General features: G+C 39.5%; 1 protein-coding gene across 2 annotated transcripts in view; it reads left to right on the top strand.

Moving 5' to 3' along the window:
* The window catches only part of PPM1L (protein phosphatase, Mg2+/Mn2+ dependent 1L), a 325,983-nt gene that overhangs the window by 173,404 nt on the left and 135,573 nt on the right, over positions 1 to 17,006 (top strand). The window contains exon 1 of one of the 2 annotated variants that reach the window (XM_063662383.1): positions 13,894 to 13,916. The exons of the other annotated variant lie outside the window; for it this stretch is intronic. The gene's annotated coding sequence lies outside the window, so the exon portion shown is untranslated. Of the gene's footprint in view, positions 1 to 13,893; positions 13,917 to 17,006 lie in introns of those variants that run through there. 2 annotated transcript variants of the gene reach the window in all.

Here is a 17,006-nt window from a genome sequence, read left to right on the forward strand (position 1 = left end):
AGAGAAACCCCATCTTTCTAGTTCTACTCATTGCACTCTTATAGGGTGCTGACACTCTTTAAAGGATCTTCTTGAGAGAGGTGATGGTGGTGGATAGTCTAGCTGTAGTACAAGCTAATCTCATAGCCACAAACCTCTGGATTGAATTCTAGCACCAAGGAATACTACTTATAGAAAGAGAAGAGGCAGTGTTGAGGGAAGCTGAATGAGGAGATGGGTCTTGTATCTAGGAACTTTGAGACTAGGGTCCTGGCAGAGGGTCTCCTTCAGGAACCTATGTAAATACAGCCAGAAAGCCTGGTTGTATACCTACCTGCCCCTTTGCCCCTTTCCTCTAGCATCTTTTTCTCTGTGGATTCATAATGTAATTCAATTGAAACCTTTCTTTCTGGAGGGCTTCAGCAGCAGCCTGTCTTAATGATTTCTGAGCCATAATAGGTTGTCCCATGCATTTTGATGCTTGATTAGAATTTTAGAATGTGGGAACTGCAGTTTACAGACCATCCAGCTAGGTCCTTGTTTGAAAATGAATGCAGTGAGAAGACTGCTGTGTTTGATATGAAAGCTGATAAATAGTAAACCTGGAACCAGAACCCCTAATTCAGATCTCTTTCCACTGCATGATTGCTCTTTTGTTTCATTTTGATAAGGCAGTCTGCACACCAAGAGTTTGAGCTTTTTAAAGCCAAGGACTTCTTAGAACCTCCCTCCTTAATGGCTACCCCATGCTGAAGATGTTCCAGGGTAACAAAAGTGTACATTGAATTGACTTTGGAGCAAAAGAATCTGCTAGCTGTGCTGACTGTGGCTCCCTCTGATTAAGTAGGGGGATGTTTATTTCAATGTGAGAAATTCCTTTTCTGGGCTCTGCTATGAATATGCTATGCCAGTGGTGGCTGTGGGTGGTGGGTACAAAGTCAAGATACTAAGCTGCAGGACTGCATTCTGACCCAGAATAGATGGTCATTATGACAACATTCTCCTGAGCTCTCCTGACTTGCTTGGGTTATTGGATATGTAAAACATACATTGATAAAGGATCCTCTTTAAGAGGCAAGGCACTTGTGCTTGTTTTATTTCAAGTATATTCCAAGGAGCTTGTTTAGTCCTGTAAATAATCATTGATATTCAATGCCTCACAGCATGTATTATTTCTGTTTTGCAGATGAATCAAGAAAGTCAGACTTGTTAGGTTTTCTACCTAAGGCAAATATGTTAATATTGTGTAAATAGATGCTCTGAAAGACAATGGGATAGGAGGCCTTTTTCTGCACCTTTACCTTTGCCAGATGTATGTGCAAGGAACATCCCATGACTTAAAGACAGAAAACCCTAACCTGTATTACTTTAATACACCAACATCAACAAAGGCCCAGAATCAAAGCTGGGCTGTGTTGTCTTTTCTAACCAGAAGCTCTCTCAAGAAAGTACAGCTGGAAAAGCAAAGTAATTTCCAGTTGTGTCTTTGAAGTTGTCTGGTGTGATATGATGGATGTTTAATACATGCTGTGGATATTTTTAAAATAGGGAGCAATCATAAAATGATAACATAGAGGAACTTTTGAACAACAACATTTAAGGTCTAAAAAAAACCCTACATAGCATTTTCTTCTTCCTTTACTTTATAGCTGTGTCTGTAGTCTGATGCTGATGAATTTTCTTTTTAAACTAGAGATTTATACTCATTGGTAGTGAAACTGTTACATATTATGTGATTTTTATACCATGAAAAATTTCTCGATTTCATGAGATCTTTCATTTCCCTATGTGTGTGTGTGTGTGTGTGCGTGTGCGTGCGCGCATGTAAATGCATGTTAGTGGTTAACATGTCTATAAGAAAAGCTATTTGCCTCTGTCCCTCTGGTAGCTGGTCAAATGAAACTTGTCACTAATGGCTACTTTTAAGCAGTGACTATATGAATTTATTGTGCTAATTTTTTCCATTTTTGGTCAGGCAGTTGCTATGTGTGGTTTAGTGGCTTTGTTTAGTATTAGGGCTCCTAAATGAGCAATACAGCAAGAGAAGAGTGTCTGGCACATAGTGTGTAGTAGGTACCCAGTAAATGTGTATTGAATGAATTAATTAAACAGAGAATGAATGACTCCAGATCATATCTCAAAGCCTGGACTAAACCAGTTAGTGACCTATTTTAGAATGTTAGAGGTAAGTGACATAAGAAGTCACTTAATCTACTTTCCTGTTGGGAGATATCAAATGAATTAGATCTATTTGCTCTAGAAAATATTTTAAAGGAGATATTTAGAGTATTGGAAAGGATACCAGATTTACAGTTCGATGATCTGGGTTCCATAGGCAGCTAAACTCTTGCTTTTTTGTATGACCTTGGATATGTTCCTTAGTTTTTCCCTTCTAAAGTATGGATAAAATGATATAATGGATGTAAAATCGTGGGGTGGGGTTCAAGTATTTAATCTGCCTAGCACCCTTCTTCACTTCTAGCAACAGACTGCACACCCATCCTGACCACAGGGCATATGGCCTGGTACCTCACCTCATCTGAACACAGTGATTGGCTGAGGAGGTGGGCACATGATTGAAACAGGGCCAACTAGAGTCTTCCTGTGGGATTCTTCAATGCCATCCTGACAGGCCTTTTTCTCTAGTATGGTATTGCTGTAAGGATCAGCATTTGGAACTACTGGTAGCCAATTGCTACCTTCCTACTCCCTCTATTGGAGAGAATATGATAGCATACAAAGAGTATCAGCACTATGTTTGAATGTTTATGTACTCACCACAGTTTGTGTTGAAACTTAACCCCCAATGCACAGTATTATGAGGTAGGGCCTTTAGGAGGTGATTATAAGTCACCAGGGCAGAGCCCTCAAGAATGGGACTAGTGACCTTATAAGAGGGCTGGAGGGAACTAGCTAGGTCCTTTTGTCCCTCTTTCTCTCCTACCATGCGAGGACACCTAGATAGTGCCATGTATGAGAACAGGCCTTCACCAGAGACTGAACCTGCAAATGCCTCGATGTTGGGCCTCCCAGTTTCCAGAACTGTGAGATAATAAATTTGCTTTATAAAATGCTCACTTTGTCATATTTTGTTATAGCAGCACAAATTGATGAAGACAAGCAGATCTAAGGCAGAGATGCAAGGCAGATGGGGTCTAAGTTTCTGATTTAGTTTTCTTTGAGGCAAACTTAACTTCTATGTTTACAGCAGTTTTTTGTTTTGTTTTGCTTTTAGTCTCAAAATTCCCTTTTAGGGGTTAAGGTAGCTTGTGAGGTTTCTATGATTTGCTGACTGAAAGAGTTTCAACTCATCTAGTAACCACTGAATTGAAAAAAACAAGATTCAAGGGGTCTAACCCAAAAGGATTTTTGTTTCCTATTTTCCAATTAGAGTGTATTCAGTAGAGGAAGCTCCTCCCTACCCCAAAATGAAAACTTGGGTGGTCCTATGATTTTTCTCTTAATTTTAAGTAATATACTTTATTACAGTGACTTTTAGTTGGAAATTATCAGAGTAGAATGGCCAATTCCATGAGGTAGTCAAAACTTCAAAGTTGATTTAAGTTAAATCTTCTCCCAGTTTCCCTTCCCCAGTTAAGACCTTTGACAGTTAGAAACTCTGTCTACCTTAAGTTTCCACTTGATAGTTCCTGATCCTGCAGGGTCCAAGCTGGAAAAGGAAGGAAAAGAGGGAGAGGAAAAGAGAGGGGGCAGGAAAGTGCTTACTTGGCTGATAGTGACACATGGCTTCATGCTTCAGTACCTGGTAAGTGTTTAAAGCTGACTCTTCCTGCTGGTCACTGTGAGTTTCTGCCATGCCTACCTTCTTCATTTTATTTACTTGTAGTGTAGTCAGTGCATTTTCCCCATATCCTGGTTTTCAGCAATCTGTTCCATAAATGCTCCATTGTGAGATCCTTTCAGTGCTCCAGGCAGTCCTCTGGCAGGATCGAAGTGGCTTCAGGCCAGCTGTCTCCCCCTTGTGGCTCGCATCTGTCCACAGGGAGCACTCATGATCCTGGACAGACAAGCACTGGGAGTGCAGGCCAATCTAGCACAGTCCCCACCACCTTCCCACCTCTCCTTCAGCTTCTGCTCTTCCAGCTTTTCCACGCAGGAGTCACACATATATCCCCTCCTAACTGTAGGGGCACATGCCAGGCTTCCTGAACAGCCCTTTTGAAGCCCCTCTCTCCTGACTTGCCCACATCACCATCACTCATCCTTCTGTGTTACATGTGAGAAGGGGGACACTGTGCTCCCAAGAAACCTTCCTCAGAAACTCTCCCTTAATTTCCATACTTTTGACTCTTTCATTTTGAGTGTGGGTTAGGGCTTTTTAGAACCACAAAACAGGTCGCAAAATGTTTCTTTTACAAGTGTACACGTGGGCCTGGAACTTCAGAGTGGAATTTCATGAACATATCTTGGTATCTGTGTTGAAATTTCTAATTTAGCAGTCCCTTAAAAAAAAAAGTGTTTTGTAAACTGTGAAGTGCTACACAAATGTAGGGAATTAACTCCCTTTGCCCTGAAGACATACAAGGACTGAATGAGACAAAAGAGAGAATAAAATGTGGTTGTACTTCTTGAAGAAGAAAACATTTGCAAGAGATTTATGGGGGCTAGCCTGAGTGACTTGTTTCTGTATCTCATTAGTTCATACTTTATTACTTAGTTGAGGTAGTATTGTTCATAATACACAGCTTCCAATTTGTACTGCTTATAACTGAATTCAGGTTTAGCTGCTCCCCACCTGAAAAACCAAATACACGAGAAGTGAGATATGGTGCAAGGAAGGCAGTTTTATTCAAATACCAACAGAAGACATGACCAGGCTGAAGCCTCAAAGGAACCATCTCAAAATTTTATGCAGAGTGAAGGAGTTTAAGAGGGAAGCTTGGTATGGGAAACACGCGGGAGTGGTGTATGCTGCGGGTCTGCATGTCACTTTCTGATGGCCGTCTTCAGTTCTTATACACCTGGAGTGTGAGCTGGTGCCATTTTGGTTGCGGCTGGGTTGTAGATTCACTGCCTTGAGATAACCTCTAAGTGGGGGAGAATTCCATACCTAAGTCTTCATGCCTGGTTCATTTCAAGATTACCCCTTGAATTTCTAAGCAAGCATATGGTTAGATAAGTGCAGAGTGCCAGGGAGTGGGAAAGAGAGGGAAACAGTGAATTTTAAGGTACATTTTAATGCCATAGTTTAAGACAGGGGACAAAAAAAAGTTTCAAAATACGTTTCTAAGCTGAGAGGTTCAGTTACATGCTCTTCTAACTAAATGTATAAATGACACTAATTAAGACAGTAGGGGACAAACATTTGAAATAAAAAATAAGAGTTGCTCAGGTAGCCAGTATTTCTCTGCCTTTTGGTTTAGGCAGCCTGAAGTTTGTACAGACACATACCATGTCCACATACTCAATGTAGGTTTTTGTGGTTATGGTATTTTGCCTATGTGCACAAGCTGATTGACCATCCTGTACCACATCAGAAAAGTACTTTCTCCACTCAAAGGTTGGAGAAATTGCCAGAGAACAGGAGAGATCAAATGGGAAGCTGCACCCATCACCTGGAATCCACACGTTGTCATTTATCCATTTAGTTCATTCAGCAATTATTTACTGAACACCTACTATTTTTCCAAGGCACTATGCTAGCCAGTAGGTCTATAGTGGTGAAATAGACAGAGTTTGCTATCTAATGGGGGAAACAAGACATCACACATTGTCATGCCCAATTATAAATAGTGCTAAGTGGCAAGAAGAAAAAGAAAAGGATGGGAAAAGAGCAGGGATCTCCTAACGTAGTTTGGTATGTGTGGGGAAGTCATTCTTGGTGGAGGATACATAAAGGGTGGGTCTCACTATTTGTCAATGTTTTCAGTTCACATATGTTCCTAATTAAAATTAAATACCAGTAGTCAGTATCTAAATATCCTTAGGTTAGGATGTAGTATTTTCCAGGGTTTTGATGCAAACCTGTTCTTCCAAAATGTTTTCTTCTTCAGATGGTGCTTTATACTTTTCTTAAGTAGAGCTAAGAATTTGTTTTAAAAATGCTACTTTGAGAAACATCACTGTTTATTGGAATATAAATTTGTGTATAATGCTTTCTCTAAGTAGTCAATTCTGCCTTCTCAGAGCTTTTTTTAATGCCGAACTTGAAGAGCTCTTGCAGAAGAGTCATTCTTTTGTTTTTTGCTCTTTCTCATTCTTTATGGTCAGTTCTTCCACTTATTTATTTTATTTCAAAGCAGGGATCCAAGGGAAGGAGGAGTGAGGGAAACCTTTTTCGCTATGTATATTTTCTCAAAAAAAATTTACCTAAGGTTTTCTTCAAGAAAGTAAGAAAGTGAATATGGTTTTGAGCATGTTATGAACACAGAACAATTTGACTTGACTGAAATAGGATGGATTGAGAAAAGCCTGTATTTCCACTGTGATATAATATCTGCTTAAAGTATGGGCTACAGGGAATGCTTGGCACCTCTTCAAGCTATCAGAAGTTTTATTTTGATAAAAATTATTTCCCAAATGCTGCATGACATAGGAGACATAGTGCTGGACAGTGCATTAAGAAACTTCATTTCTGACTTCTATTTTGTCACCTATGGTCTTACTTGGGTAAGTTGTTTAGTTGCTGTATGCCTCAGTTTCGTTAGCTACAAGGTGAGGGTGGTGATAATACCTGCCTCACTGCTTCTCAGAATTGTTGGGGAAATACAGGAAGTAATCTTATAGGATGAAGACTCCTTTAAATGATCAAAATCTTCACATTTGATAAATGATTATTATTGCCATTTGTCTGTTTTTGAGTATGATATTCATGGCTGATCTTAGTCTATCAAATCATTTTCTCCAAGTTCATTTATCCTTAGACCAAGATTCATGGCATCTTACCTATGTGTCTAGCTGGGTAAATGTTTTATGACATGGCTGCCACTAATACAGATATTCCAGGAGGTTCTGTATATTAGAAAAACGTGTCTTTTGAAATAGAACTGAATTTGAATTTCAGCCTCATCGTTCACTGCTAAATGACCTGGGGAATTTAATCTTTTTGTGCTTCAGTTTTCTCATCAGGAAATGGCTGCGATAATTAAATGATAAACCCTGTGAAAATGCTTAACACACTGCCAGGTGTTATGGTAGGCTTTTAATATGTGTTAGCTCTCTTTCCCTTTAAAACAAGCAGAATGGAACCCAGTATTTGCAACACAGGTTATTTTCTTTATAAGAGATCCATGAAGGGAGTATGATTAACACAAATTCAGTTTCTATTTACATTTTGCTGTAGTTGAGAAAGTGAGGCACATCTGTACTTGTTTTCTAATAAAATCATAATTTCTTAGATTAAAATTGCCTTGTATTATATGCCATTTTTTAGAGAACTGAGTATTAGCTGTTTGTTGATAGAAATAGCACAGAAAGCAATTTGTTGTTTTTATTTTATTATAATTTGAAATGCTATATTTTGAGTGAATTTCTTTTGTTATTTACGTAGGACTTATATCTACCTATTTCTAGAAAAGTTTTTGAGTTGTTCACAAAATTAAGCCCAATAGAAAACAAGGCAATTAAAAATGAAATTGAAACAAAAATAAGGTAAGCATAAAGGTATCTTCAGACACCTGATGATAAGTGGTATAAAATGGAAGAACAAGAGTTCTTCTTGTTTGTTGCATTTCTTGTTGTGCCATTATCATTTTTCATTATCCCTGTTTGAGCATCCCCCACCTCCCTCTCTTCCTTGCCTCCTCATTATTTGGAGGAATGGGAGACATGGGAGCTAGGGAAGTTGGTGGGTAATGAGCCACAGCTGACCAAGAATTTGCAGCCTGCAAATAGAAAGCATACATTCTTTCTGTTGCCTTGACTTTTTTTTTTTTTAATTCACAGCTTCAAATATTGCATCTGCAAATATATTGTCTCTTGCCTGGGGTATAACCTTTCTTCCTGTCTTTATTTGAAATGTTTCTGAGCCAGGAATGGTGGAATGAATGACTCAATCTGATTACATAAAAAAAGATTTTGATACATAGCTTTCTATTTGTGAATTTAAAATGACTGAATTTATCTTTAATAAAAGTGCCTCTTGAGAAATGTGTTTAATGGAGGTTTATGCTGTTATGGATATTTCAACCTAATAGTGTAATTACCATATGTCATTAATCCTATTTCTACAGGGAATTTGTCCCCTTGTTTCTTTTAAAGCTAGAGGGTAACAAGAGCAAATGTTTTTAACTTTAGCACATTACTCATTTTAGATGTAAGTTGACAAGTTGAAGATATGAAAATAAGAAATCTGGATGATCAATTTTTTAAAAAGTGGCAACCATTAAGCTATGTTCAAAAAGAATGCCTCATGGCATCCCCCTCCTGTGCTGATATTAGTGTAAAACACTTATTTTTAGCTTTTGATTTTCTGTGCTCCCCACCCCAAATACTTTTTTGGTAGGTGTCCTGCTGTGACCAAAGTCAAATAAGTGGAAATGAGGGAAGGTTAACATTTAAGTGATAAATTTAAGAGAAGATTACACATTCAGTGTTTGCTTGCTCAGTCGTCTGAGAGAAAGAGGTGGTGTGATCTGTTGTTTTTTTCTCTTCCCTTCTTTCCATTATTCCCATCCAACATTATGTTATAATGAAAGTAATATATGTTCATTGTAGAAATCCTTAAAAATACAGAAAACTTAGAGAAGGAAAAAAATGTCTCATGTAATTCCTTCACTCCAAAAGAACAACTATTGCTAGCGGTTCTGTAATGATATACATCCTTATTTTATGCGTATATGGATTCAGGCTATAGGACAGCTTGGTTAACTTTTTTTTTCCAGTTACCAATATACTATAAATATTTTACATCATTGGCCGGGTGCAGTGGCTCACACCTGTAATCCCAGCACTTTGGGAGGCCGAAGTGGGTGGATCACTTGAGCCTAGGAGTTTGAGACATGCCTGGGCAATGTGGTGAAACCCTGTCTCCACAAAAAGTACAAAAATTAGCTGGATATGGTGGTGCATGCCTGTAGTACCAGCTACTTGGGAGGCTGAGGCAGGAGGACCACTTGAGCCCAGGGGAGTTGCAGTGAGCTGAGATCATGCCATCACACTCCAGCCTGGGCAATAGAGTGACACTCTGTCTCAAAAAAAAAAAAAAAAAATCACATCATTAAATCATGTTTTAATGGCTATATGATGTTTTCTCTACAATATAAATGTATCTAGATATGGACAAAACATAGTTACATGAAAACAAAAGCCTTTAAGCCCCAAACCCTGAAGGTAAGTCACAAATCATATAACCCTGGTGTGAGTGAAGACCTGTGTGTTACTCAGCAGAGGCTGAGCTGTTTGGGACCATCCAGAGAGCTTGGAGAACCAAATATGTAGTCATCACGGACTGCTCAACTTCTTTTGATTATAAATAATAACTCCTGTTAACTTTATATTGGCAATCGTTTAATTCTGTTATCCTGAAGATGTAGTTTAGATTCTGATCCGTTGCTCTTATCTCCACTCCAACTTAATCTTCTTTAAAGAATGGTATAATTTACAACAGTCAGGGTAACCTTTCTGGAGGTAAGGAGGCTAGGAGAGTGACTGGCTGCGTACATCTGTATGTGTATATAAATGCCCCCTTCTTGTTTGGTTTAGCATAGTTAAAAACGTAGTGATCCGTCAGATAGAGTTTGCTGGGCCAGAAATACTGCAGTGCAGCAGAGACCTTGGAAAAAGTGAGATAGCATATGCTTAAGCAATACTGCACTAGTGTTGCATAAATGGTGGAGGCTGCAGCTCCCTTGTTTGTTTTTCCCAGCGGACTTGTCCTGGGGCCTGAAGCTGTGCTACCTGAAAAGAGAAGCTTCAGTGATGGAGTCCTAATTGTACCAAATCAAAGTTCATTGAGTCAGCCAGGTCATTAACTCACTGATATTTAATTACTAGCTGCTTCACTGCTGGAAAATGTCATCAAGCCGTTGTACTAAATCTGCTTTAAAGAATGCATTTTCCTTTTTGAATGGTTCGTGTTTTGTAGTCTTGTAGAAAAATCAGAAAAACATCTTAACAATCCAGTAAAGCTGGCAGTCCCAGCTGCTGTGTCCTCAGCCACCATTGGTCTCTCAGGCCTGCATCTGATTGTGGGCAGGCCCTGCAGAAGAAACACATCTGGAGATTCGGCAATAAACTAAGACTTACCTGGGTCAAGGGTGTGGAAGAGCTTTGAAGTGGGTCGTTGTTCTAGATGTTTTATCTGTTTGGGTCTCTCCCACCCCTTCTGTTAACAATTATAAGAGTTATGTGGGGGAACTTGGGGAGAATTTTTTTTTCCCCAAGCTGGAGTGCAGTGGCACAGTCTCGACTCACTGCAACCTCCGCCTTCCAGGTTCAAGCGATTCTCCTGCCTCAGCCTCCCGAGTAGCTGGGATTACAGGTGCCCACCACCACGCCCGGCTAATATTTTTTGTATTTTTAGTGGAGACGGGGTTTCACCATGTTGGCCAGGCTGGTCTCAAACTCCTGACCTCGTGATCCACCCACCTTGGCCTCCCAAAGTGCTGGGATTACAGGCATGAGCCACTGTGCCTGGCCAGGAGACTTTTTAATCAAGTTTCTTGACATTATTTTAATGGTCCAAGATTCATTTAACCCTAGGTATCAATCTAATTTTGTGAAGAATGTATGCAACAGCTTCTCTAAAACAGCTGTAAGTGAATAAAGTTTCTCGGATGTTTAGTATTCCCAAGGGTGTCTTTTGAAATATGGTTTCAGAATCAACAAAATTGTTTCTTAATGTACTGTTTTGCTTGTGTAATTATGCCAGTTAGTTAATGGCAGAAACATTATAATGGAAAACAACCTTAAATATGAAGTATTTAAAACAGTTGTGAGATTTTGTTTCCCAAATGGACTTAATAAATCCTACCTGATATTATATTTCCTTTTTAGGAGAGTTTAATCCATTTGTCATCATTATAATTATCTTATTGATCCTGACCTTTTAAGTTACTTTCTTATGGTTTATCATGTCACACAGGAGGAGCCTCATATGTATTGATAGTTATGCAATGTTTGATAGAATAATTCTAAAGTAGAGTGAATTTCACTTGAAAAAACCAATCTAATGTAAATTTTGTTCAGGCCGAGTGGGTTTCTTTCCCCTCTTAATTTTAGTTTAATTGAGAGAATACATCTGTGATTCTTAGCTTAGTGCCTGGCCTACAGTAAATGCTCAATAACTGTCAGCACTTGTGAACATTTTTATTATATTCACTAAAATATTTCAGTTCATTTGTTTTTTACCTCTAGTAGTAGCTGGTATGCTTTTGTTTGAAATAATGAAACCTCTCAGTATTTATATTTACATAGTCTTACACAATTAAAATAAACTCTATGAATATATTTTAATAAAATATGTTTCCCAGGAGCTAAATAATTTAAATTCATTTAATAGTCATCTCAGAATTATAACTTTTCTCATTTATCATCCATTTTATTTAATGATGAAAGAATCCAAAACCATGTAAGAGGCCGGGCGTGGTGGCTCACGCCTGTAATCCCAGCACTTTGGGAGGCTGAGGTGGGTGGATCACAAGGTCAGGAGATCAAGACCATCCTGGCTAACAGGGTGAAACCCCGTCTCTACTAAAAATACAAAAAATTAGCCATACATGGTGGTGGGCGCCTGTAGTCCCAGCTACTTGGGAGGCTGAGGCAGGAGAATGGCGTGAACCCAGGAGGGTGAGCTTACAGTGAGCTGAGATCGTGCCACTGCACTCCAGCCTGGGCGACAGAGTGAGACTCCGTCTCAAAACAAAACAAAAAACAAACAAACAAAACATGTAAGAGAAATCTTTGACCCAATTGGAATAAAATGGCTGTTGTCTGCTTAAAGCATTTCAATGCTTTGTACTACTTTTTAAAGTCTATATTAATCAAGGTCCCAAATGTTTTATGCCCTCAAAGCACAATGAACATGAACAGTCACTAAATGGTAGGAACTGTTGTGTCTCAAGTTCAGGATACTTTCTAAGTGTATGTGTTTTAATATTTTTATTATTGTTCAACATTATTTTTTGCAGGTATGGTCTACATAAAATTAAGAGAGTGTGGTTTAAGTTTGTTGATACTTAAATTTGTTTTAAAAGACCTCAAGAGTGCTTGTCCTAAAATATTAAGTGATTTTAAATTCTTGATAGGAAGTCCATACAAGTATTTTTCCTGCTTCATCCTTATATCATTACTTCTTATTATCACCACACTCTTATAATGTTGAAAATCAGTCACATTTGGTCTCATTTTTGCGTCTTAGTTAAGGCTCAGCAAGAGAATTGCTGTTATTTAATAAATAGATTTGTTCGTTGTCACTAATGTGACAGCAGGAATTTGAAGCCATCTGATTTCTTAGCTGGTTCTGTTAATTCAATAATGGCGTCATACTGCCAATTGATGGCTGCTAAGTCACCAAAGCTAATGTAGAGGTGTTGGAGAAACTTCTGTTTCAATGATACATGAAAATATGAACATATTTGTAACCTTTTGGATAATCAGTATGCCTTCTATCCTTTAGGTTTATGCAGTTTAACCTTGCGAAATTACCACTTAATATGATAGCTGCAAAACAGATAGTCATATTAGGAGCCTGTGAACTATTATCTTTACTCTGCTATTAGTCTATCAATATTATGGTTAATTCTCAGGATTTCCAGATTATACAGGCTTTGCAGATTCTTTGTAGCCTGCCTTAAATTACTCATTAACACCTCCGAAGTAGGGTAGTATAGTAGAGGGAAATAAATAACTAAAATTTGTGGAATAAAATTTAAGACATAAAGTGATTTTGAAGATCTTCTAATCCAATCCCTTCAGCCCACTCCCCTGTTTTTCAGGTAAGGGGACTGACAGCCAGTGAGGTTAAGGAATGTGTACAAGAGCACACAGTCACAGAACTGGCTGATTGCTGTGTGACTGGGAACCCAGATTTCCTCCTAGTCTTGTTCAGGACTCCTTCCAGAAGTTGGAATAACAGAACTTTATTGCCCTGCGTTTTACTATGGAACAGAATGAATTGTCCAAAAACAGCATGCCTTAGCCACTTCTAAAGACTTTTGAAGCAGGTGAGTTGTGGCGCGCAACTGTTATTAGAGCAGCTCCAAGGCAAGAACCCAAGGACAGAGCAATGACAGGGCTCTGAAAAATAGGTATAGAAATAGCGCATATGTTTGAGAGTCATAATGAGGAGTAAATAAGATAATGCATTTATGCACTTAGTGTAGTGTTCAACATGGAGAGAGTTTTCAATAAATATTAGCTATTGCTATTATCATAGAATTAAAATTCTTAAGTATCCTTATAGAGTTCCAGCCTGCTGTTCTGATCTTCCACCATTTCCTTTCCCTTTCCCTTCCCCTCCAAACACACATACATACTCTTCCCTTCGGCTCTATAACTCTGCAGCTCTGTAGCCCAATTCTAAACCCCAAATATCCACATTTTTCATGCCTTTATGTCTTTATATAGAATGTACTCTCCACCTGGATTGCTACCCAGCCCATTCTGCTCAGCAACTCCTTACATCCCTCAAAATTTGGCTCACATATCCCTTTGGACATGGTATATGGTTTGGCTGTGTCCCCACCCAAATCTCAACTTGAGTTGTATCTCCCAGAATTCCCACGTGTTGTGGAAGAGTCCCAGGGAGAGGTAATTGAATCATGGGGCCCTGTCTTTCTCATGCTATTCTCGTGATAGAGAATAAGTCACATGAGATCTGATGGGTTTATCAGGAGTTTCCACTTTTACTTTTTCCTCATTTTTCTCTTGCCACCAGCATGTAAGAAGTGCCTTTCATCTCCTGCCATGATTCTGAGGCCTCCCCAGCCATGTGGAACTGGAAATCCAATTAAACCTCTTTTTCTTCCCAGTCTCAGGTATGTTTTTATCAGCAGCATGAAAACGGACTAATACAGTAAATTGATATCAGTAGAGTGGGGTGTTACTGAAAAGGTACCTGAAAATGTGGAAGTGACTTTGGAACCGAGTACCACGCACAGGTTGGAACAGTTTGGAGGGCTCAGAAGAAGACAGGAAAATGTGGGAAAGCCTGGAACCTCCTAGAGACTTGTTGAATGGCTTTGACAAAAATGCTGACAATGATATGAACAATAAGGTCTAAGATGAGGTGATCTCAGATGGAGACGAGGAACTTGCTGGGAACTGGAGCAAAGGTGATTTTTGTTATGTTTTAGCAAAGAGACTGGTGGCATTTTGCCTCCGCCCTAGAGATTTGTGGAACTTTGAACTTGAGAAAGATGATTTAGGGTATCTGGCAGAAGAAATTTCTAAGCAGGAAAGCATTCAAGAGGTGACTTGGGTACTGTTAAAGGCATTCAGTTTTATAAGGGAAACAGAGCACAACCATTTGGAAAATTTGGAGCCTGACTACGCAATAGAAAAGAAAAACCCATTTTCTGGTGAGAAATTCAAGCCAGCTGCTTAAATTTGCATAAGTAGCAAGGAGCCTAATGTTAATCCCCAAGACCATGGGGAAAATGTCTCTAGACCATGTCAGAGACCTCATGGCAGCCCCTCCCATCACAGGCCTGGAGGCCCAGGACGAAAAAGTGGTTTTGTGGGCTGGGCTCAGGGTCCCTGTGCTGTGTGCAGCCTAGGGACTTGGTGCCTTGTGTCCCAGCTACTCCAGCCTTGGCTGAAAGGGGCCAATGTACAGCTCGGGCTGTGGCTTCGGAGGGTGGAAGCCCCAAGCCTTGGCAGCTTTCATATTGTGTTGAGCCTAGGGGTGCGCAGAAGCCAAGAATTGAGGTTTGGGAACCTCTGCCTAGATTTCAGAAGATGTATGGAACTGCCTGGATGCCCAGGCAAAGGTTTGCTGCAGGCGTGGGGCCCTCATGGAGAACCTCTGCTAGGGCAGTGTGGAAGGGAAATGTGGCATTAGAGCTCCCACACAGAGTTCCTACTGGGGCACGCCTAGTGGAGCTGTGAGAAGAGGGCTACCATCCTCCAGATCCCAGAATGGTAGATCCACCAACAGCTTGAACTGTGGGCCTGGAAAAGCTGCAGACACTCAACACCAGCTCATGACAGCAGCCAGGAGGGAGGCTATACCCTTTAAAACCACAGGGGTGGAGCTGCCTAAGACCATGTGAACCCACCTCTTGCATCAGCGTGACCTGGATGTGAGATCTGGAGTCAAAGATGGTTTTGGAGCTTTAAAATTTGACTGCCCTGCTGAATTTGTGACTTGCATGGACTCTGTAACCCCTTTGTTTTGGCCAATTTCTCCCATTTGGAATGACCATATTTACCCAATACCTGTACCCACATCGTATCTAGGAAGTAAATAGCTTGCTTTTGATTTTACAGGCTCATAGGCAGAAGGGACTTGCCTCGTCTCAGATGAGACTTTGGACTGTGGACTTTTGGGTTAATGCTGAAATGAGTTAAGACTTTGGAGGACTGTTGGGAAGGCATGTTTGGTTTTGAAATTTGAGGACATGAGATTTAGAGGGGACAGGGGCAGAATGACATGCCTTGGCTGTGTCCCCACCCAAATCTCAACTTGAATTGTATCTCCCAGAATTCCCATGTGTTGTGAGAGGGACCCCGGGGAGGTAATTGAATCATGGGGGCCAGTGTTTCTCATGGTATTCTCGTGATAGTTAATAAGTCTCATGAGACCTGATGGGTTTATCAGGGGTTTCTGCTTTTGCTTCTTCCTCATTTTTCTCTTTCCACTGCCGTGTAAGTAGTGCCTTTCACTTCCCGCGATGATTCTGAGGTCTCCTCAAGCCATGTGGAACTCTTAAGTCCAATTAAGACTCTTTTTCTTCCCAGTCTTGGGTATGTTTTTATCAGCAGCATGAAAATGGACTAATACATGGTGTTTCTGAGGCTTCTCAATTAGAGAATTTGTTGTATTCTTTTGTAGTTATTTATTTACAAGTCATCTGCTTCCTTAAGTGATAAGCTCTTTGAGGTCAAGTACTGTTTCTTTTAGCTGTATGTGTTTAGCAAATGCTTGAAGTACGATAAACATTTGATAAATGTTAAAAGAATGAATACTTGAATGAATTATTAGGCTTACTTTGTAACTCAGTTCAGCCAGCCCTCTGCTTTTCATAGCTGTGAATTTTGACAGTTGCTCATGTAGTAGACAAGAGGACAACCACGCTTACTACTTTATTCATTTTCCCTTTTGATTGTCGTAGACGTTAAACATTTCACTTGATTCATGGGTGCCATCTGGTGGAGGAAAGGCTAACTACAGATGCATGCTTCACCAAAACATGTAGAAGTTTAAGATTATTACTGCTCATTAATATGGAAGTTGTCACTGTTTCATGGTAGTTTCCAGAAGTGTAGTCAGGAAAAACTCCTTGGCGACTGCTTTTTTCATTCCTGTACATTGGTTTCTTGTTTTTATTTTGTAGAGATGGGGGTCTTGCTATATTGCCTAGGCTGGTCTCAAACTCCCTGACTCAAGCAATCCTCCCACTTTGGCCTCCCAAAGTGCTGAGATTACAGATGTGAGCCATCACACCCAGCCTTAATTTTAGGAAGTTGTTCATTCATGAATAATGTTTGAAAATATTTTCAAAAAAGATACATGTTATTAAATATTGTTTACTTGTCAGTGTGGCAATTTATGTGATTTAAGGTAAACTGATTATTTAAAGTTTGAGATACTGAATTTTTAAATTTTTCCATGACACTGAGTTTTTTATTCATTCATTCTCCAAGCATTTATTGAGCATTTACCTAATGCCTGACATTGTAAAAAGTGCTAAAGAACCGGAAATGAAAGATAGTATGAGTCTTGGTCCAAAGAATAGTTAGGTAAGAATGTAAACCATATAACTTTTCATAAGACAAATCATACAAACTTCATTTAGATTTTCATAACAATTCCTTATGTGTATGGACCCCTCCATGTGCATATAAACATCATAGATATAAAGTTACCAGTTTTAGTCTTGCCATTTTGATGGATTTTCTTCGAG

The sequence above is a fragment of the Pongo pygmaeus genome, chromosome 2 (genome assembly GCF_028885625.2).
Source record: "Pongo pygmaeus isolate AG05252 chromosome 2, NHGRI_mPonPyg2-v2.0_pri, whole genome shotgun sequence".
NCBI classification, from domain to species: domain Eukaryota; kingdom Metazoa; phylum Chordata; class Mammalia; order Primates; family Hominidae; genus Pongo; species Pongo pygmaeus.